General features: G+C 44.0%; 1 protein-coding gene and 1 non-coding gene across 5 annotated transcripts in view; one reads left to right on the top strand and one right to left on the bottom strand.

The window, feature by feature from the left end:
• Nucleotides 1–16466, bottom strand: part of LOC130523562 (NACHT, LRR and PYD domains-containing protein 12-like) — a 669815-nt gene that overhangs the window by 630358 nt on the left and 22991 nt on the right. The gene's annotated exons all lie outside the window — the stretch shown is intronic.
• On the top strand, nt 8502–8620 carry LOC130525042 (5S ribosomal RNA). The gene has a single exon (XR_008950324.1). It is a non-coding gene; the product is annotated as a 5S ribosomal RNA (ribosomal RNA).

Genomic DNA, 16466 nt, shown 5'->3' with positions numbered 1-16466 from the left:
TGAGCACAGGTGGAGAGGAAAACACTCCAGATGGGTCAAACAGCTTCTGCAGCATCCGTCCCATTGATGCTGATGACCTTGAGCAGGAGCAGAACCAGTGTGACACAGATGAGCCTGGTCCATCCACTGTGCTGCAAACCAGGTTATTAAAACCTCCTCCTGGGCCAGAGCCTGGTTTATTACCAACACCACCTCCTGGGCCAGAGCCTGGTTTATTACCAACACCACCTCCTGGGCCAGAGCCTGGTTTATTACCAACACCACCTCCTGGGCCAGAGCCTGGTTTATTACCAACACCTCCTCCTGGACCAGAGCCTGGTTTATTACCAACACCACCTCCTGGGCCAGAGGGGTTTATTACCACCACCTCCTCCTGGGCCAGAGCCTGGTTTATTACCAACACCTCCTCCTGGACTGTCTCTACCAAGTGAGGTCAATGTGCGTCTGACCACGGGATCCTCACCACACATCGGTCAAGAAACTCGCCATGGATCCCCCAAATCTGAGTTTGACTGGCAGGACAATGCGGAGCTCCAACGTCCGTGGCTTCCAGCGAATTCACGCGTCTGGAAAATCCCGAGCCGAGATGAAGGCGATGGTCCCTCTGTCCCGATTTGTTTCTATAACGCACCCGAAGACCTGCCCCCCCCGAGACCTGAGTGTCAGGATGCTGGCACTCAAACTTTGCCCCCTGGTGCTGGTGGAGATGCTCCTACTCCATCCAAGATTGACTCCGTCTGTCCTGAGCAGCGGGTGATGGCTGAAGGGGGCAACAGTGGGGTAAAGACAAAGGCAACGGTGTGGTCCCAGGGCACACCCCAGGCTGGGTTCCCCCAGAGGGGGGGCCGTGTGGACACCCCAGGGCCAGTGTCGGAGCCCCAGCCCTCCAAGGCTCAGAATTGTGGGCCAATGTTGAATCGGTAAGTTTATGGCCCCCACCCTCGCTCACACTTTATTTCACTTGTGGAGCACTTGGTAACACCTGAGACCTGTTCCTCTTCAGGGGTCTGGAGCAGAGTTCAAAGACCAAGGCTGACCACCAACCAGCTCATCCGCCAGGACAGCAAGTAAGTTTTGGGTGTTGAGTTGTTTTTGATGCTTAATTTGATGCTTGATTTAATTGTGTCCATTCATGTTACTCATTCATAAAGTGAATGTCCTGATTGGTCACAGACACATCAACATTTATCGGGTTTAAGACCCCTGACAGGACAAATACCCCAGGTTATAGCAGACCTGTTGCAAAGATGCTCATGGTGGAAACTAAATCCTGGTTCTCTGACTTTTCAGGTGGGCGCCAAACTGACCTACGCACAGGTCTTGATGATGCCCCCACGGAAGCGTGCCCCACCCCCAGACCTGAGCCCCCCCTACCCAGAACAAGAGCCCCAACCAGCTGGGACTCGCCGTCCACTAAAGCTGCGATATGCAAGGCTGTGAACGGAGCGCTATGGATATTTTGTTTTCAGTCTTTAAAAAAAAGCTGAACGGAATCTGCACCTCTACAATTGCTGCTTTTGAGGATATCTTTTTCTTTAGTTTGTTTAGTTTGTTAAAAAAAAAAATCCAGGTTCTGTTCCCATGTTTGATTGTTCCAGTGTTTTTCTTTTAACACACCTGCATAATTGATGCTCATAATTCTGATTTCTTCTATTAAAAAGCACTGAGCAATATGTCTGTTTGCATCTTTTTTATCTCATGTTGGTACTGAGTTTGTTCGGCTTTTATTTGAGTTAATCAGGAGTGTTTTGGATGTAGAAACTTCTGTTTGAGCAAAAAGGATTTGTTGATGTACCTCATTCACATTCTGTCCAGTGTGAAATCACAGAATCTGAAAACACTGACTTTGATGAGTGTTTAAAACCATTACAAGTGTTTAAACACCATTTAAACATGAATGTGTGCAGAATATCCAGGTACAGGTGAGTTACTGATGGATGTAAATATGACTGAACACTACTAAAGTGTATTCTGCACTTTGTTGTTCTCTGTTTCTTGTCATAACGTCTTCCACCCAGCAGGGGCAGAATATCCATAAGGTTTATTGCTCTTTTTCGTCGCCACGCGCTTGTTTTCAATGAGGATGATTTCATTCCTGAGGGCCGTAATGAATAAGATGAATAATACTAATGAAATAATGCGCGTTAGGAAGAAAAACCTTGAGCAGGACCTGGGGTTAGGCCCTGGCAGGTAGGCCAGAGCTGAACAGTGGATCTCTGACAGTCTCCTCTCTGATATCTCCCCTGACTTCAGGAACTCTTGGATCTCCTGATGGACTGACTGATCCTTCATCTCCATCAGACAGTGGAAGATGTTGATGCTTCTGTCTGGGGAGATTCCATCACTGTTCTCCTCCTTCAGGTTGTTGAGGACCTTCTGGATGGTTTCTGGGTGGTTCTCCATCTGATCCAACAGTCCACCCAAGATCCTCTGATTGGACTCCAGAGAGAGACCATGAAGGAAGCGAACAAACAAGTCCAGGTGGCCATTTTCACTTTTGAGAGATTTCCTTAGTGCTCTCCTGAGGAAGTCATCAAGAGATGTGGCTGGATCGTTATTTGTAAACAACCCAGCAAACCCGGAAAAGGGGTTTGGATTCAATGGAATCCTGCGTCAGAGGCGTGGGCAGGGCGGCTGTGGGAGGAGTGACAACAGCCATCTCCATGGTGACTACAGGAACGCTGGTTGTTTTGCTCCCCTCTGTCAAGGAGTACCACAGCTGTTGAGTCTCCAGGAGCTTCTCTGGGCTGGTGTTCAGAGAAGAACTGGTGTTCAACAGCTTTGCCAGATGCTTCACATAGCGGGATATGTGATGTGAACCTGGTTGTGGGGCGGAGCAAGCTGTTCGGATCGGCCGCAGACCCATGGACCATGTCTGCGTAGTCTCGATCCACGAGCCTCAGGATGTCCTTGTCCCCATGATGATACTGCAGCAAACTATCAATAGCGTCTTTCATGGGAAGAGTCCAGCGTGTGTGGTCCAAGACAAACACTCCACCACCAGTCTTCATGGGTCCAGTGCGGGCGCTCCTCGGCGAGGACTTCAGCGGCAGGGGCAAAGCTCCAGAGACGTCTGGAACACAAACAAAGCAATAATGCATCCTTAGTAACTCATATTATCGCCATATGGGCTATTGAGAAAACACATTAATATCCATCCCTTAATAACAGAAAGTGTAATATTTAACACATCAAAAGATTGAGATACACTGACCACAACCTAACTAAATCTATTTATTTTCAATCATTCGAAGGCCTTAATTCCAACATGGCGCTCTGAAAACCCGATTATCGTTGACCCGCCCACTGATCTTTCAGGATCCTGGTCGTCCTCTGCTGGAATCTCCTTTACACGTCCAGCAGCAGAGAGATGGAAGCTGACAGGTGGCGCAGGGGGAAGCGACGGCACAGCAGTCGCTGTTGCCCCGCTGGAGGAAGGTGTTGCCCCAGGAGCATCGTCTGGAGCGGGAGGGGGCACAAGAGCCGAAGGCGATCCCTCTTCTGCATTTTGGGTTTGTCCCAGTCCAGAGGGAGCGGACGGCAGCCCGGTTCTCTGGACTCCAGCCCAAACCTTTCTCCGGTGTCTCTGTCAGAGAGGTGAACGCAGGGCACTTGTCTTGTCCCGTCACTGCCATGGAAGCAGAGTTCAACTCCCACATTGAGGCAGGGTCAAAGACAGCAGGGAGGACGGCGCCGGGCTTCTTCATGTCTACCGGTCGCTGAAAGTTCCACCGCACAACGCCGGTCATGGCCTGGGCCTGGAACAGTTCAGGGGAGACCTGCGTACCCGTGACCCACTGGGCCTGCTGGAAATGGTAGCCCTCCTGCTGAGATGTACCACGGACAGGGATCCAGACGGGGACTTTGGCACCTTCGCCCGCTACGTGGTTTAGCTGAAGGGTCCCTCCGTCCCTGTACATTATCCCCTCAGACAGTTCTGGGTCACTGAGGCAACCACGGAGGATGTGAACCCTCTGAACGCGCCACGTCTTCAGCATGGATGGGGTTAGGGTTAGCATGGAGCATTTTTCAGTTTGAATGACGGCAAACAAAGAAGATGGCTGATCTCACCTGTCCATCCAGTGGTAGCCGGCCTGTTCCACCCCAGCGTGGCTGTACCTCTGGGCCATTCCTTGCTACATCGGATGCAGGGACCTTTCTGTCTCAGCCTGAACCATCACCCAGGACACAATGAGCCAGTTCTCATTCATCACTGCGGAACTGGACATGGCTCCAGATGCCAGTGTCACCTTCCTCGCCATCTTCCTCGTGTGGTCCGACCTGAAAACCTGCCCCAACGTGCCCTGGAGGAGCTTGGTCAGAGACGGCTGTTGACGCTTGAACTCATCCAGCAGGCAGTCAGTCAGGTAGAATCCGGACACAGACACCCCACCCCAACCTTCTTGGTCCTCGTATGGCCCGAAACCACGTGGCCGATCTTCCATCCTCACGTACTGGCCGATGGTTCTCTGTCCGTACGCCCCAGCCTCGGCCTCCCTGACGTTCTGTACAGCGTGCAGATATGCCAGGTGAGCTCGTTCATACTTGAGGTGCATGAGCTCATTCACCTGGTTCGCCATATCGGTCGGTGACTTGCCAGAACGCCGCAGTTCATCCATTACCGACTTGCACGCAGCCTTCTTGTAAGTCAGGAATGCAGGCAAAAGGTTAGTAAAGCGCACGGGCAGCTTCTCCACCCATGGAGGGTTGTCAGGACCAGTTCCTGCGACAGGCCTTGCAGCGGAGTCGCGAGGAAAAGATCAAATACTGGCCACGGACGCTGACAATCACTCCAGGTCTGCCCACGCCTGCAGAGACCACCTGAGGACGAGGACAGCTATGGAGGCACGGCAGGATGTCATTGTTCCTCACCCTGACCATGATGTGGCTCTCTGGCTTCCAAATGAAAAATGGATGGAGCTGAAAAAAGTTGGGGGACGGGAGCTCAGCCACCATGTCCAGTAGCTCCGGCTGAGGAGGAAGACGCCAAAGAGAAATTGCGTTCCCAGGGTTATGCACTGGTCGGGACCCAGGCCACAACCCAAGTTGTTGAAGCTCCGTCCTCATCCACAGCTTTTGATGTTGTGAGCAGATCCACCTGCTCATGTCGTGGTCAGGGACAGGCATGGGAACAGGAGCTATGGGAACTAGGATAAAGTAAAGAAGACAGTTGAACAACATAAACTTCTCATTACTGAAGAGACAATTTCAGTGCCCCCGCCCTCACATGATATAAACACACGATACAAGGAAACAAACACGCGCCTCGGACACTTGGTTTCATTCTAGAGCTCACACCTCAGATTTATTCCATGTCAGTGACAAAGAATCGTGTCAATTTGAATCACCCCGGGACACTTTATTATTGTTCAACACCCCACGGAATGGGGGAAATGTACATGGTTTAACGTCCCACTCTTTTGGTCTTGGGTAGAGTCCGTCAAAGGAGGCACTCTGCCGTCAGAGGTCTGTGCCGTGCAAGAGTCGGGTCCTGAAAACAAGTGCAGACTTGCTATTAAGAAATTACAGTCACTTCACCTGATGACAACAAGGAAAGAACAGTCAGCTGACATTACAGAGACATCAGGTTGTTCATCAGCCCTAAATAAAAGAAAAGGAAACATACCTGAAGTTGAGTGGGGCTCCTCTACCTTTGTGAGACCCTCTGTCTCTGTCACCAGGAAGGCCAGCTGTGGGGGAGGGGCACAGGTCTCTTCCTCTTCACACCTGGTGAAGCTGGAACAGCTGCAGGTACGGTCATTTTCAAAAATGAAATGACTTTATTTAAGGCAGCTGCAGTTAGCAGAACACTTGATTGGATGAACAGAATTACAATGTTTTTACCATCAACTAGTGATGCCTGTAGCTCAGCGGTATCTCCAGGTGGGGCTTTGGAGCGTGTGGCAGATGGAACTAAAAAGACAACATTAGTTTAGTCAGTTCAGATTCAATGAGTTGTGAAGACGCCGTTATTAGTAGAAATTCAAGCAGCCTTATCGTTGCTCCTCCTGCTTTTTAGAATTTTACATCATTAAAATGAAAACAATATAATGGTCTCATTCACACCAATTGAAATGACAATGTTAATCAGCGCTCTCGAGGCCGAGCAGGAGGAGCATTGGGACTCGGTCAACAAACATGCATTCGCGTGTTCGTACCCCGTGCATCCAAACTGTTTTTCAACGAAGCAGCAAAGAGAACAAAAACAAACACTTACCCTCCTCCTCATAGTCAATATCAGTTCATCATTGCACGGATCAATTCATAGTCCTCACGACGGTTATTATCACACCAACATATGAAGAGTAAATTAAAGGAACTCGGCCGGAACATCAAGAACACAAAAATAATAAGATAAGTTTCAGATTTGGAGAGGAATTCTTCATGGAAAGGAACGGAACTCCAGCTCTGAAACCTATTTTTCAGAAACCTGTCTTTGCTCCTGGTGGCACTCTCGGCAGGGCGGCTGCTGCTACTGGCATAGCATCTGCACACAGATGAAAAGAAAAACAACAGAAATCAGATACGGCATGGACTTTGTTTGTCTGACATGAAATAAATGTGGTAACGGTGTATTGTATTTACAGCTCTGGACTTGCGGATCAGAGTTATGGATGCTCAGCATCTCCCTTTCCATCTCCACGTCCTCCTCCATGGCTGTGTTAAAGACAAAAATACCGGCTACAGGTTAGTAGTAGAAAAGAAAAAAACCTTTCCCCAAAGTTGAACTTGTCACATGAAGGAATGAGCATACCCAGGGGCTCAGCTGGGGCCTTCATGGGATGCTCAGCAGGGTCCTCTTCAGCAGATTCTGCTGCAACCTGGACATTCGTGTACCTGGAACGCAGCGCCTGCCTGTGACAAAATCAGCATAGCCATCACCTCTGCTGTCCCAGGTCCATCCACCTGCTCTTGGCTCGGGCACCAAATCCAACCAGCTGGTCGTCTTCAGATGAGGCAGTCACTCCATCCCCTCTTCCGGCCTCATAAGTGAGGAGAGCCTGGATTTCTTGGAAACTGAGGGCATAACTCACAAATGACTGGAGGCTGTCCTTACTGTGGCTGTCAGCCATACAGAGACCTGCTGCCTCCTCGCTCTGCACGTTCTTGATCAGATACACGGTGTATCCTACGTCATTCTGCAAAAGCCATCTGAATGACTTCCCTTTATATTCACCAAACTGCAGGACATAGTCTCCCTGCACCTCCATCTTATCTGAGGGATCCCCCCTCTTTGCCGGATGACGGCCAAAGCGTTCTGCCGTACAAGGTCCTCCCTCATGGCCGCAGACTTGTCCTGAGGAGTGGAACTCACCCGTTTGGCTTCATCAGATGGCTCCTGGAGGAGAAACCCAAGAGGCCCCTTGCGGAACACGACCCAAAGTTTCCCAGGCAAAAAGGCGAATTGCTTCTGCATGTTGAGCTGACATAAAGGAAAAATGTCTATTAATTTTCTCATTTTTATTAGACACTGATAAACAGTTCCACCCATTTTTCAAATCACACCTGATAAATGTGATCAAAGGAATCTTAGGCCAGTAAAAGATAAAGTGTGGTACCATGTGTAAAGCTTGTGTGTGTGGTGTGTGTGTGTGTGGTGTGTGGTGTGTGTGTGTGTGTGTTGTGTTGTGTGTGAGAGAACATGTGTGGGGGGGGGGCAGGAGGACAGTATCCCCTCTCAAAGACATTGGAAACAAAAACACACATTTGATGTAATAAAATGTAATACTACTACTACTAATATTACTACTATAATAATATAGTAATAATTATAATAATACCGAGATTTCAGTGCCACAAGTAAATCGGTTACTTGAATATAACATATGAATCGTGTAATCGTGTAATTTAATTTATGAAAAACTAGCTTGACAAGATATGAGTATATTGTAGCATGACAAATACAGTACATTATAATTTAGGGCCAATTATAACACGTTCCTTGCTAATTAGGACACAATTGACCACAGCCTATGCACAATTACGAAAAGTTTCCTCATTAATTTAGTAGGAAATCAAGCCCAAACTTACCTTCAGCGAAGTTTACCAAAGAATGAACCAAGAATGGTCGATCCTCCGGAGAGGAGCCGCTCTTCATAGAAACAGCAGAACAGCGCCACAGGATGATAGCAGCCGGAAATATATTGCGTCCGTAGTGGTTTAGCACTACCATTGAAAATAAATGGGAAACGGTTTAGGGCCGTTTAGCTCTCGGCCATGGCACATTGCTTTTAAGTTTTCATTTATTGGAGTTGAATCTTGTTTGATTTTTTTGAAGGCGTTTCACCTCTCATCCAAGAGCCGTTGTAGGCAGATTTGATGATATGGCGCTCATAGGCTATATAGCCTTTTCTCTTTGGGGGGAATGGATTGGAGGCTGCTCCAACATTGAGGTTTGGACTGTGACAAAGCAAAATGGACAACCTCCACCAGAATAAGTGTTTCAAGAAAATAAGTTTGAGTGTATTAACTTCAAAAGTCCATTTTCTTGCACCTTCTTTGCTTATGGCCATACCACCCTGAGAACGCCCGATCTCGTCTGATCTCGGAAGCTAAGCAGGGTCGGGCCTGGTTAGTACTTGGATGGGAGACCGCCTGGGAATACCAGGTGCTGTAAGCTTTTTGCACTCTTCCACTGGGTCAGCAGAGGCCGCCAGTGTTCCTGATAATTATCCAGCCAGATGTAATTCACTTCTTAAGTACTTCTAACATTGAGATTTAATGTTGCACTATTGTACATCGTTTGAGATTTAATATTTTATGAGTGGTGTGTGGGTGTGTTGCGTGTGTGTGCTTGTGTTTAAATAAAATTGAATTTACCACACTATTGTCAACATTTCTGTCTTCAACAAAAGCCAACTCGGACAACACATTGACAAACGACCTTACGTGTGAGGACATTTTTACTTGTGAGGACATTTCCTGGTCCTCACAAAGAAAACCCTGTAAAAGCATTCCAGTGCCCCTAGTGACTGATCTGTATAAGTTACAGAAATTGCCCTCATTGCAATATTAAAACCTGAAATGTGTTTTCTCAGCAATCTTCTTGAGTGCCCCCAATTGAACACACTCCAGTACTGCAATCGAAATCATTTTTTGCAGACGACCAATTTTGTGATTGGCTGAGACAGGATCTTTTTTTGATTGGTCACTGAAATCACATGATCATGTCATGTGATTCTGATGCGCAGTCTGTTAAAAAGGAAGTTGCTCAAATTCTACAGCCTGTAGAAACTAACAATGAACAAATTTAGTCTTTAGTAGTTTACTGACAAATCTGGTTTTGACTTTTTTTTTGAAGATTCTGTTTTTCATTTATCATAGGAAATTATATCGTTATATATCTATCTCTCTCTCATTATATATATTTATATATATTTGGAAATGAATATATATATATAGAGAGAGAGATATATATGGAAATTGAATATATATATATATAGTGTGTTGTGTGGTGGTGTGTGTGTTTGTGTGTGTGTATATGAGAGAGAGAGAGAGAGAGATCTCTCCAATATGCAGTATTCATCTATATGTTTTTAAATTCACCTTTATCATGTACAGTAGGTCTTCATTCCCCAAATGTGATTTAAAACATTCAGTCTTCGCGGAAGCACTTTCTTTGGCCTTTAACTCAGCAGTACTGAATCATCAGTGATGATTAAAGAAAACATGATTCATGGGAGAATTTGCAGTTTTGTTTTTGAAGCTGGTTCCCCTCCCCATTTTGTACAATGTAATTTTTTTGGGGGGGTATTTAATTGGGGATGTAATAAACCTAATTTTTAAGATGAGATGGAATCTAAAAACACAGTTGATATATAGTCTCTCTCTCTATATATATATAAAGATATATAGATCTCTCTCTCTGTCTCTATATATTTATATATAGATCTGTCTCCGTCTCTCTATATATAGATATATAGATCTCTCTGTCTCTCTCTCTATGTATATATAAAGATATATAGATCTCTCTCTCTCTCTCTCTATATATATATATATAGATCTCTCTCTCTGTCTCCGTCTCTCTCTATATATATAGATATAGATCTCTGTCTCCGTCTGTCTATATATAGATATATACATATATAGATCTCTCTATATATACGTATATAGATCTCTATATAGATCTCTCCCTATATAGATATATAGATCTTAGTCCAGCACCTCCTTATGATAAACCTGTCATTTTAATCTGTCTAGATAAAATATGAGAAGAAATCAGAAAAAAAATTCCTAGCTGACCTGAAGGCCTCACATTCACATTTTTGCCATCCTTTAGCCTTTGGAACTTCTGAGGGTGCTGAAATCTGGCAGGATGTTTACTGGGACACCATTGATAAAGATACTATACATGCTATACATATAAAGATACTTTCAGCAGCTCATTTGTCGGGGAAAAAAAAAAATCTCTCAGGCACTAACAAGTTATAGAATTTGAAGTTTCATCTTAAAAGCATCTGGGGCCAAATGAAGCAAAACTGGATATTCTGTAGACTAAACCATGGTTTCACAGCCCTCTTTGTGCTTGACTTCTCCCAACTGTGGTCATTCCATTGCAAACAATGTCCAGAAAGGGCCAGCCCGGCGGCTGTGCCAAATTTGCCAAGTCAGCTTCCGCTTGTTGGCAACGTTTCGCTCATAGGAAGAGAGTTAAAGTGCCCTAAAATGGGGTTTGTTAAAGTGGCTTATTTCAAGAGGTATGAAGTCAAATTCAGGAGGAGGAGGAGTGTGCTCCATGTTTGGGACTCAATGTTGAACATTCATACCGAACAACACTGCACCAATGGGAAAGCTTTATGTTGTTTTGTTTAGCATAGATCATTTAAACCAGTAAGGTCAAGCAAGTTCATTTGATGATGCTTGTGCAGGTGTACGAGATGTCACGAGTTGTAGAACAAAGACTCCTTAGAAAATGATGAAGATGTGCGAGTCAGCAACCTTCAAAATGCTACAGTTTATCATGCTAACCTTGTGACGATGAAGTAAGTAGATGGAAAAGTACTGAGAGAAAGGCGTAGTCGCTAAGCATTATAAAAGGGACATGTTTGTTACACTGGGCAGAGATCTCTCTGCATGCTGTTGTTGCAACTCTTAAAAGCAGCATTTTGACTTTGTGTTAACTGAAGAAAATCCTCGACAAGATCTATGGATTAAAAACAGAGCAACCTTAAAAGACATTTATGACCTATCCTACCAAAATATCTGTATAAATGGGCTGCTATATTGAGCCATGGTGTAACACATGTCTCAATGGGAAGGATGGTAGGACAGATACAGCAGCACTATACAACCTATGGATTTAATTCTTATTCAAAATATTTTTTGTAGAAACATGTCTGACGTGCAAGACACAATTCACAAGGAAATCTGAGAGCAAGGAGAGGAAAATTTCCTGTTCCCCAATATCCATTCCAAACTATACTCATGGACTTCATAGAATTAAATAAAAGTGAAGGAAAGAAATACTGTTTGGTCATAATAGATGCATTGTCAAAATGGATAGAACTATTTCCAATCACAAACCCAGATGCGCTAACAGTTGCTAAAGCACTTTGGCCTGGGTAAGGTCCAGTTGTGGCATGGGTGAGGGTCATGTTCTGGAAGAAATGACACAAACACCTTTCAGACATAAAATTTTGTTCACATTAAAACATTCACATTTTGCACAATGTATATACACATATGTGCAAATTTCTTATTTAAAATTGTTTTAAATCTGGAAAAAAAAAATCATTCTTAAGGCGTGGCGGTGCACCACGATGAATTACATGTAGCGGAAACCCTGCCCATAAATTATCTCATAGTAACAGCATTTAATGATTAATATATAAATGTCACTAGAATATGCACAAATCTGACTAAAATTTTACCTTATTGTCCACGTCTGTCCTTTTCACTTTTCTAATGCTTGTACACATTGTCCAGGTCGATGACAATACTCACTCAGAGGACTCGAGCGCAGAACTTTAAGGAAGCAACAGTCTTTATTCAAACTCAAAACGCAGGATGAAACCAAAAAACCAAATAAACTAAAGAAATCCAAAAAAGGGGCAAAGCCAAACAAAATACACTCTCTTACGAGGATCAGACAAACAAATTATCACACATTTTCCCTTTTCCACGCCTCGGCTCACAGACCGCCTGTTTCAGTCGCCCCTTTCTGCTTCCAGCACTGAGCTTCTCATGCATTTGTGCAATAAACTTTGTCTATCTTATCGTAAGGCACAAAAAAAAAAAACTGCCACCCACTTGCCTTTCTCACCTCCAGCTCGTCTCTAATGTCTCTTACACTCTACTGAAAACCCCACACAGACATCGAAGTGTCACATTTCTCCTCAGCTTGGGAAACAATATTTACAGACACTGCAGGAGCATTTCATCACGTTTTCTAAATGAGTAGAAACTGACTGTGGCCTGCTCAGTTTTGGTAACATTCAGAGGGGGGGAAAAAAGAGAGAAAAAGACAGCCAATAATAATTAGAAATTGATGTGCTCGCACCTCGGCTTCACTGCACCACACAGGCTGTGCAACACTGCTCCTGCTTCTCTGGCAGTGTGGAATAATTCATCTGACGGACAATTTCTGCGAACAACTCGTCCACCATTGTCTTGCTTTTGGCAGAGGTCTCGATAAAGTGGCAGCCCCACTCCTGTGCCAGAGCCCGTCCGTCCGATCTGGACACCTCGCGTTCAGATTCAAGCATATTGTACTGTGTCGCGAAATTTTGCATTTTATCTCTATTGTTGCAAATACACGACTCTTTTTTGTTTTCAGCCGTTATATTAATTTTGACACTGTAAAGTTGGATAGAAATCATCCTTCGGCTGTTATCCCCTTGTAGGATGATTGTAATCTCAATTATAGTTCTAAAGTGCATCTCAGATAAAGCTTATGAAATGGCAGGGAAATTTAGGCTGATGTAATCTGATACCTTTTTTTATATATACAAAAAGGTTGATTCAAAATTCTAAGTTAAATTATCAGGATGGTTTTAGATTGCAGCCAGTGGCCTCCCAAGTGGCCTTCTGGATGCAGTAGCTGGGTTTTGGACTGCACCTTTACTCTGAATTTTGCTCTTAAGTGTGTTGTGAATGTTGCGCAGCATAGATGAGTCTTGTGAGTCTTGTGGGCTTATCAGGTGGCCCAGCTTAGCTGATAGATTGCTATGGGCTGTGACGGCAGACGCACCCACTTTTTTTTTCTTTGTATAAACTATTAGTTGTCCCCCTGCCTGCTCCCTGGGTAGGACCCAATGCTGAAGCGGGAAACGCGCAGCTAAAAGGAACGAGAAGAAAAAAGGGAAGCACAGACAGAAATAAGCTGTCTGATAGCCGCAGATCACGCTGTCCGTGTTGGCAGGCACCTGCCCTGTTCTGAGCTTCCAGTGAGTCGCCACACCGTAGGCCGTGTCCATGAAAGTAAAGCTTCTTGTTCATCAATGTTCAGGGTTAGGCTCTGAGCTGAGGAAATCCTCAGAATTAAGTGAAGGTGTTCACCAAAAAAAATTAGCCATAAAATGCAGAACCCACCGTACTACATCGGAAAGCCCATAGCTATGATGTTTGGGTAAATATATGTTAGGCAGGAGCCAAGGAGCTTCGATGGGGGGGGGGGATTAGTCCAGGTTCATCTTTGCATTAGACAGATCTGCACTCGAGTGGCCAAAAAGGCTCCTGTAGTACTGTTGTCTTTACATTGTTTCATTTGATCCATTATAAACTAGGGTGGCAGATCTCGGGCGATTGTTTATATATCGTAACAAGGATGAAGTGACAAAAAGTGGCAACGTGGTTTTAAAATTCAGTTATTTTTGCTGGAATGGTTGACGTGACCCTAGTGTACACGTGGCCTGTGATGGACACACACGCCTGGTGCTCTGCACATGGTTTGGCAATTCAGCTGAGCAAGTCTAAGATTCTCTATTGTCTTGTCACAGCATTACAGCTCCTTCCCCCAGACACACAGCAAACCAACGCATTTAAGTGTTGTGCAGCAGAGAATTGCACATTAACTTCTGCACAACAAAAAAGACAAGGCAACTCCAGACGACCGTCGCTCGCTCGGCACTGACAGCATTGCGAGTTAAATTCTCCAGTCCCCAAACACAAGCAAGATGGCTAGCTGTCGAGCGTTAGCAAACTAAACAAGCAGCCGATTATGATAATAATAAATTTACAGCCAGCTGAGTCAAAGTGTTGGGCAGAAAGGGGTGCTTTTTAAATAGGTTAACACCCTGACACGTGTTTAGACATATATACTGTACATACACATGTTTCCCATTTGAAAAAAATAAAATAAAATAATTAAATCAGTAAAAACTAGCATTATGTCATAAAAGTACTCGAAAATTAAAGAAAGACAGATAAAACTCCTTCCATTTTAATTAAAGATACCAAAAATAGTAAAAATGTAGCTATCCAAATTGCCACAAATTACAATGTATGTATTTTGGGGAGAAACAATATTTAGAGTTGAAAAAAAAACATTTAAAAAAAGAGTTTTGGGAAGTTTTTGCATGGAGGTCAGCAAATATGCATGCACAGAACACCAAAGTATGACTCTGTACAAAATACTCAAACTCTTTGTCGTCTTTTTAGGTCAGGGATGTGCTTTCTAATGCATGCCTGGATGTTTGTGTCTTTATGTTTAATATGTCGAACTTTTACTCTCTCAGCTGAAGCTCCAGGCTCAGTCTGAGTCCCTGCACTCTTAGAAAGCATGGGAATATGATAGAATTCACACATCTCTTTGGTTGTCCAGAAAGTGAAAGATGCTGAGATGTTTTTAAGAAAAAAAGGAAAGATGTGTGCGATCACGAGCGACACTCCGACCGTGATTACTTGAAGTGCAACTTGAGCGTTTCTGTTCCAATGCAGTGACAATTCTTTGATTTTAATTTATTGTTCTCTAAATCTCCCAAGCCTTTTTTTATTTTATTTTCCCCCCAAAAGCACAGACTCTGGAATGTTCAGACGACAGCGATGCCTGCTGGGAGATTGAGTTCTAACCTTTGATTCCATCTCTTTTATTTTGCAGAAACAAGTCGATGAATGTGAAGTGATTTCAGCTGAAATCACTTTTGTTTTGATGCTGGGAAAGGAGGACGGAGGCGGTCTGACATTGCACAGAACTTGCACATTAAGACATCTTAGAAGTACATTGCAGATGAGAGAAAAATGACTGTGGATATTTATTTTTGTTGGACATTTTGTTGTCGATGAATGCCACCGTTCACTTAGTTTCACCGTTCACTTAGTTTCACGTGAAGCTGTTGGGTTCGCTGTCGCGGACACAGACCATACTTTAAACCAGCAGCAGACACCTAAAGAAAAGAGTCCGTTGTGAGAAATGGGTAATTTTTAAATAGAACCCATGAAACCAGGTTTAATCTACAAAGATTCTGACTGCTGGGTTTCTCTTTGACACTTCACAGAAGGCCGCTGGTGCCAGTCTGGGGGGGGTTAATGCCCGTTGCTGATACTGGATTAATTTAACTAAATAATTGATTGCCTTTAAATACATTTACATTAAAATTAAACATTTTCTGGAAAGTTCAATTACTTCATGAGCATCAATCAGTTTAACAACAACAAATTTAGACTTTTTAGTAGTTTTCTGACAAATCTGGTTTTTACTGGTTTTTTTGAAGATTCTGTTTTTTATTTGTCATAGGAAATTATATCTATCTATCTATCTATCCAATATGCAGTATTCATCTATATGTTTTTAAATTCACCTTTATGTAGGTGAGTTCAGGTCTTCATTCCCCAAATGTGATTTAAAACACTCAGTCTTCTATGAAGCACTTTCTTTGGCCTTTAACTCATATATACTGTATATATATATATTTTTTATATATATATATATAGCAGTACTGAATCATCAGTGATGATTAAAGAAAACATGATTCATGGGAGAAATTGCAGTTTTGTTTTTGAAGCTGGTTCCCCTCCCCATTTTGTACAGAGATCATTTTCAGTATTCACAACATTTTGTAATATAATGTAAATTGTTTTTTGGGCTATTTATTTGTTTGGGGATGTATGTGTAAATTCTCAGTCATCCAGGTCATTGTATCCAAGGTAGTTTTCTCTGTCAACTGGACTGGGTTTCTTCTCTTGAAGACGTTTCGCCTTCTATCCAGAAGGCTTCTTCAGTTCTGAAATCGCTTGGGAGAGAGCTTGAAAATATATAGCCCCTGTGGACCATTTGCATGCGAATGATCCGGGTGGTCACCTGAGAGTCGTTAGCAGGGTCGTTGGTCGGGTCGTTCACCTAGTTTCTGTTGAGGTGTCTCCCCTTTGTCTGCTGGGTCACATGGTGATGAGTCACTGGGTCTCCTGGAATGGTGTGAATGTTTGTTTTGCTGTTGGAAGGAATGGAGGACTGCATTGTATGTGGGTGATAGGAAGTGCCTCAGGCCACCACCTCTGTTCAAGGATGGTTTCTCCAATTTAACAATGGA

The sequence above is a fragment of the Takifugu flavidus genome, chromosome 4, assembly GCF_003711565.1.
Source record: "Takifugu flavidus isolate HTHZ2018 chromosome 4, ASM371156v2, whole genome shotgun sequence".
NCBI lineage: Eukaryota > Metazoa > Chordata > Actinopteri > Tetraodontiformes > Tetraodontidae > Takifugu > Takifugu flavidus.
This window is presented reverse-complemented; position numbering and strand designations above follow the sequence as displayed.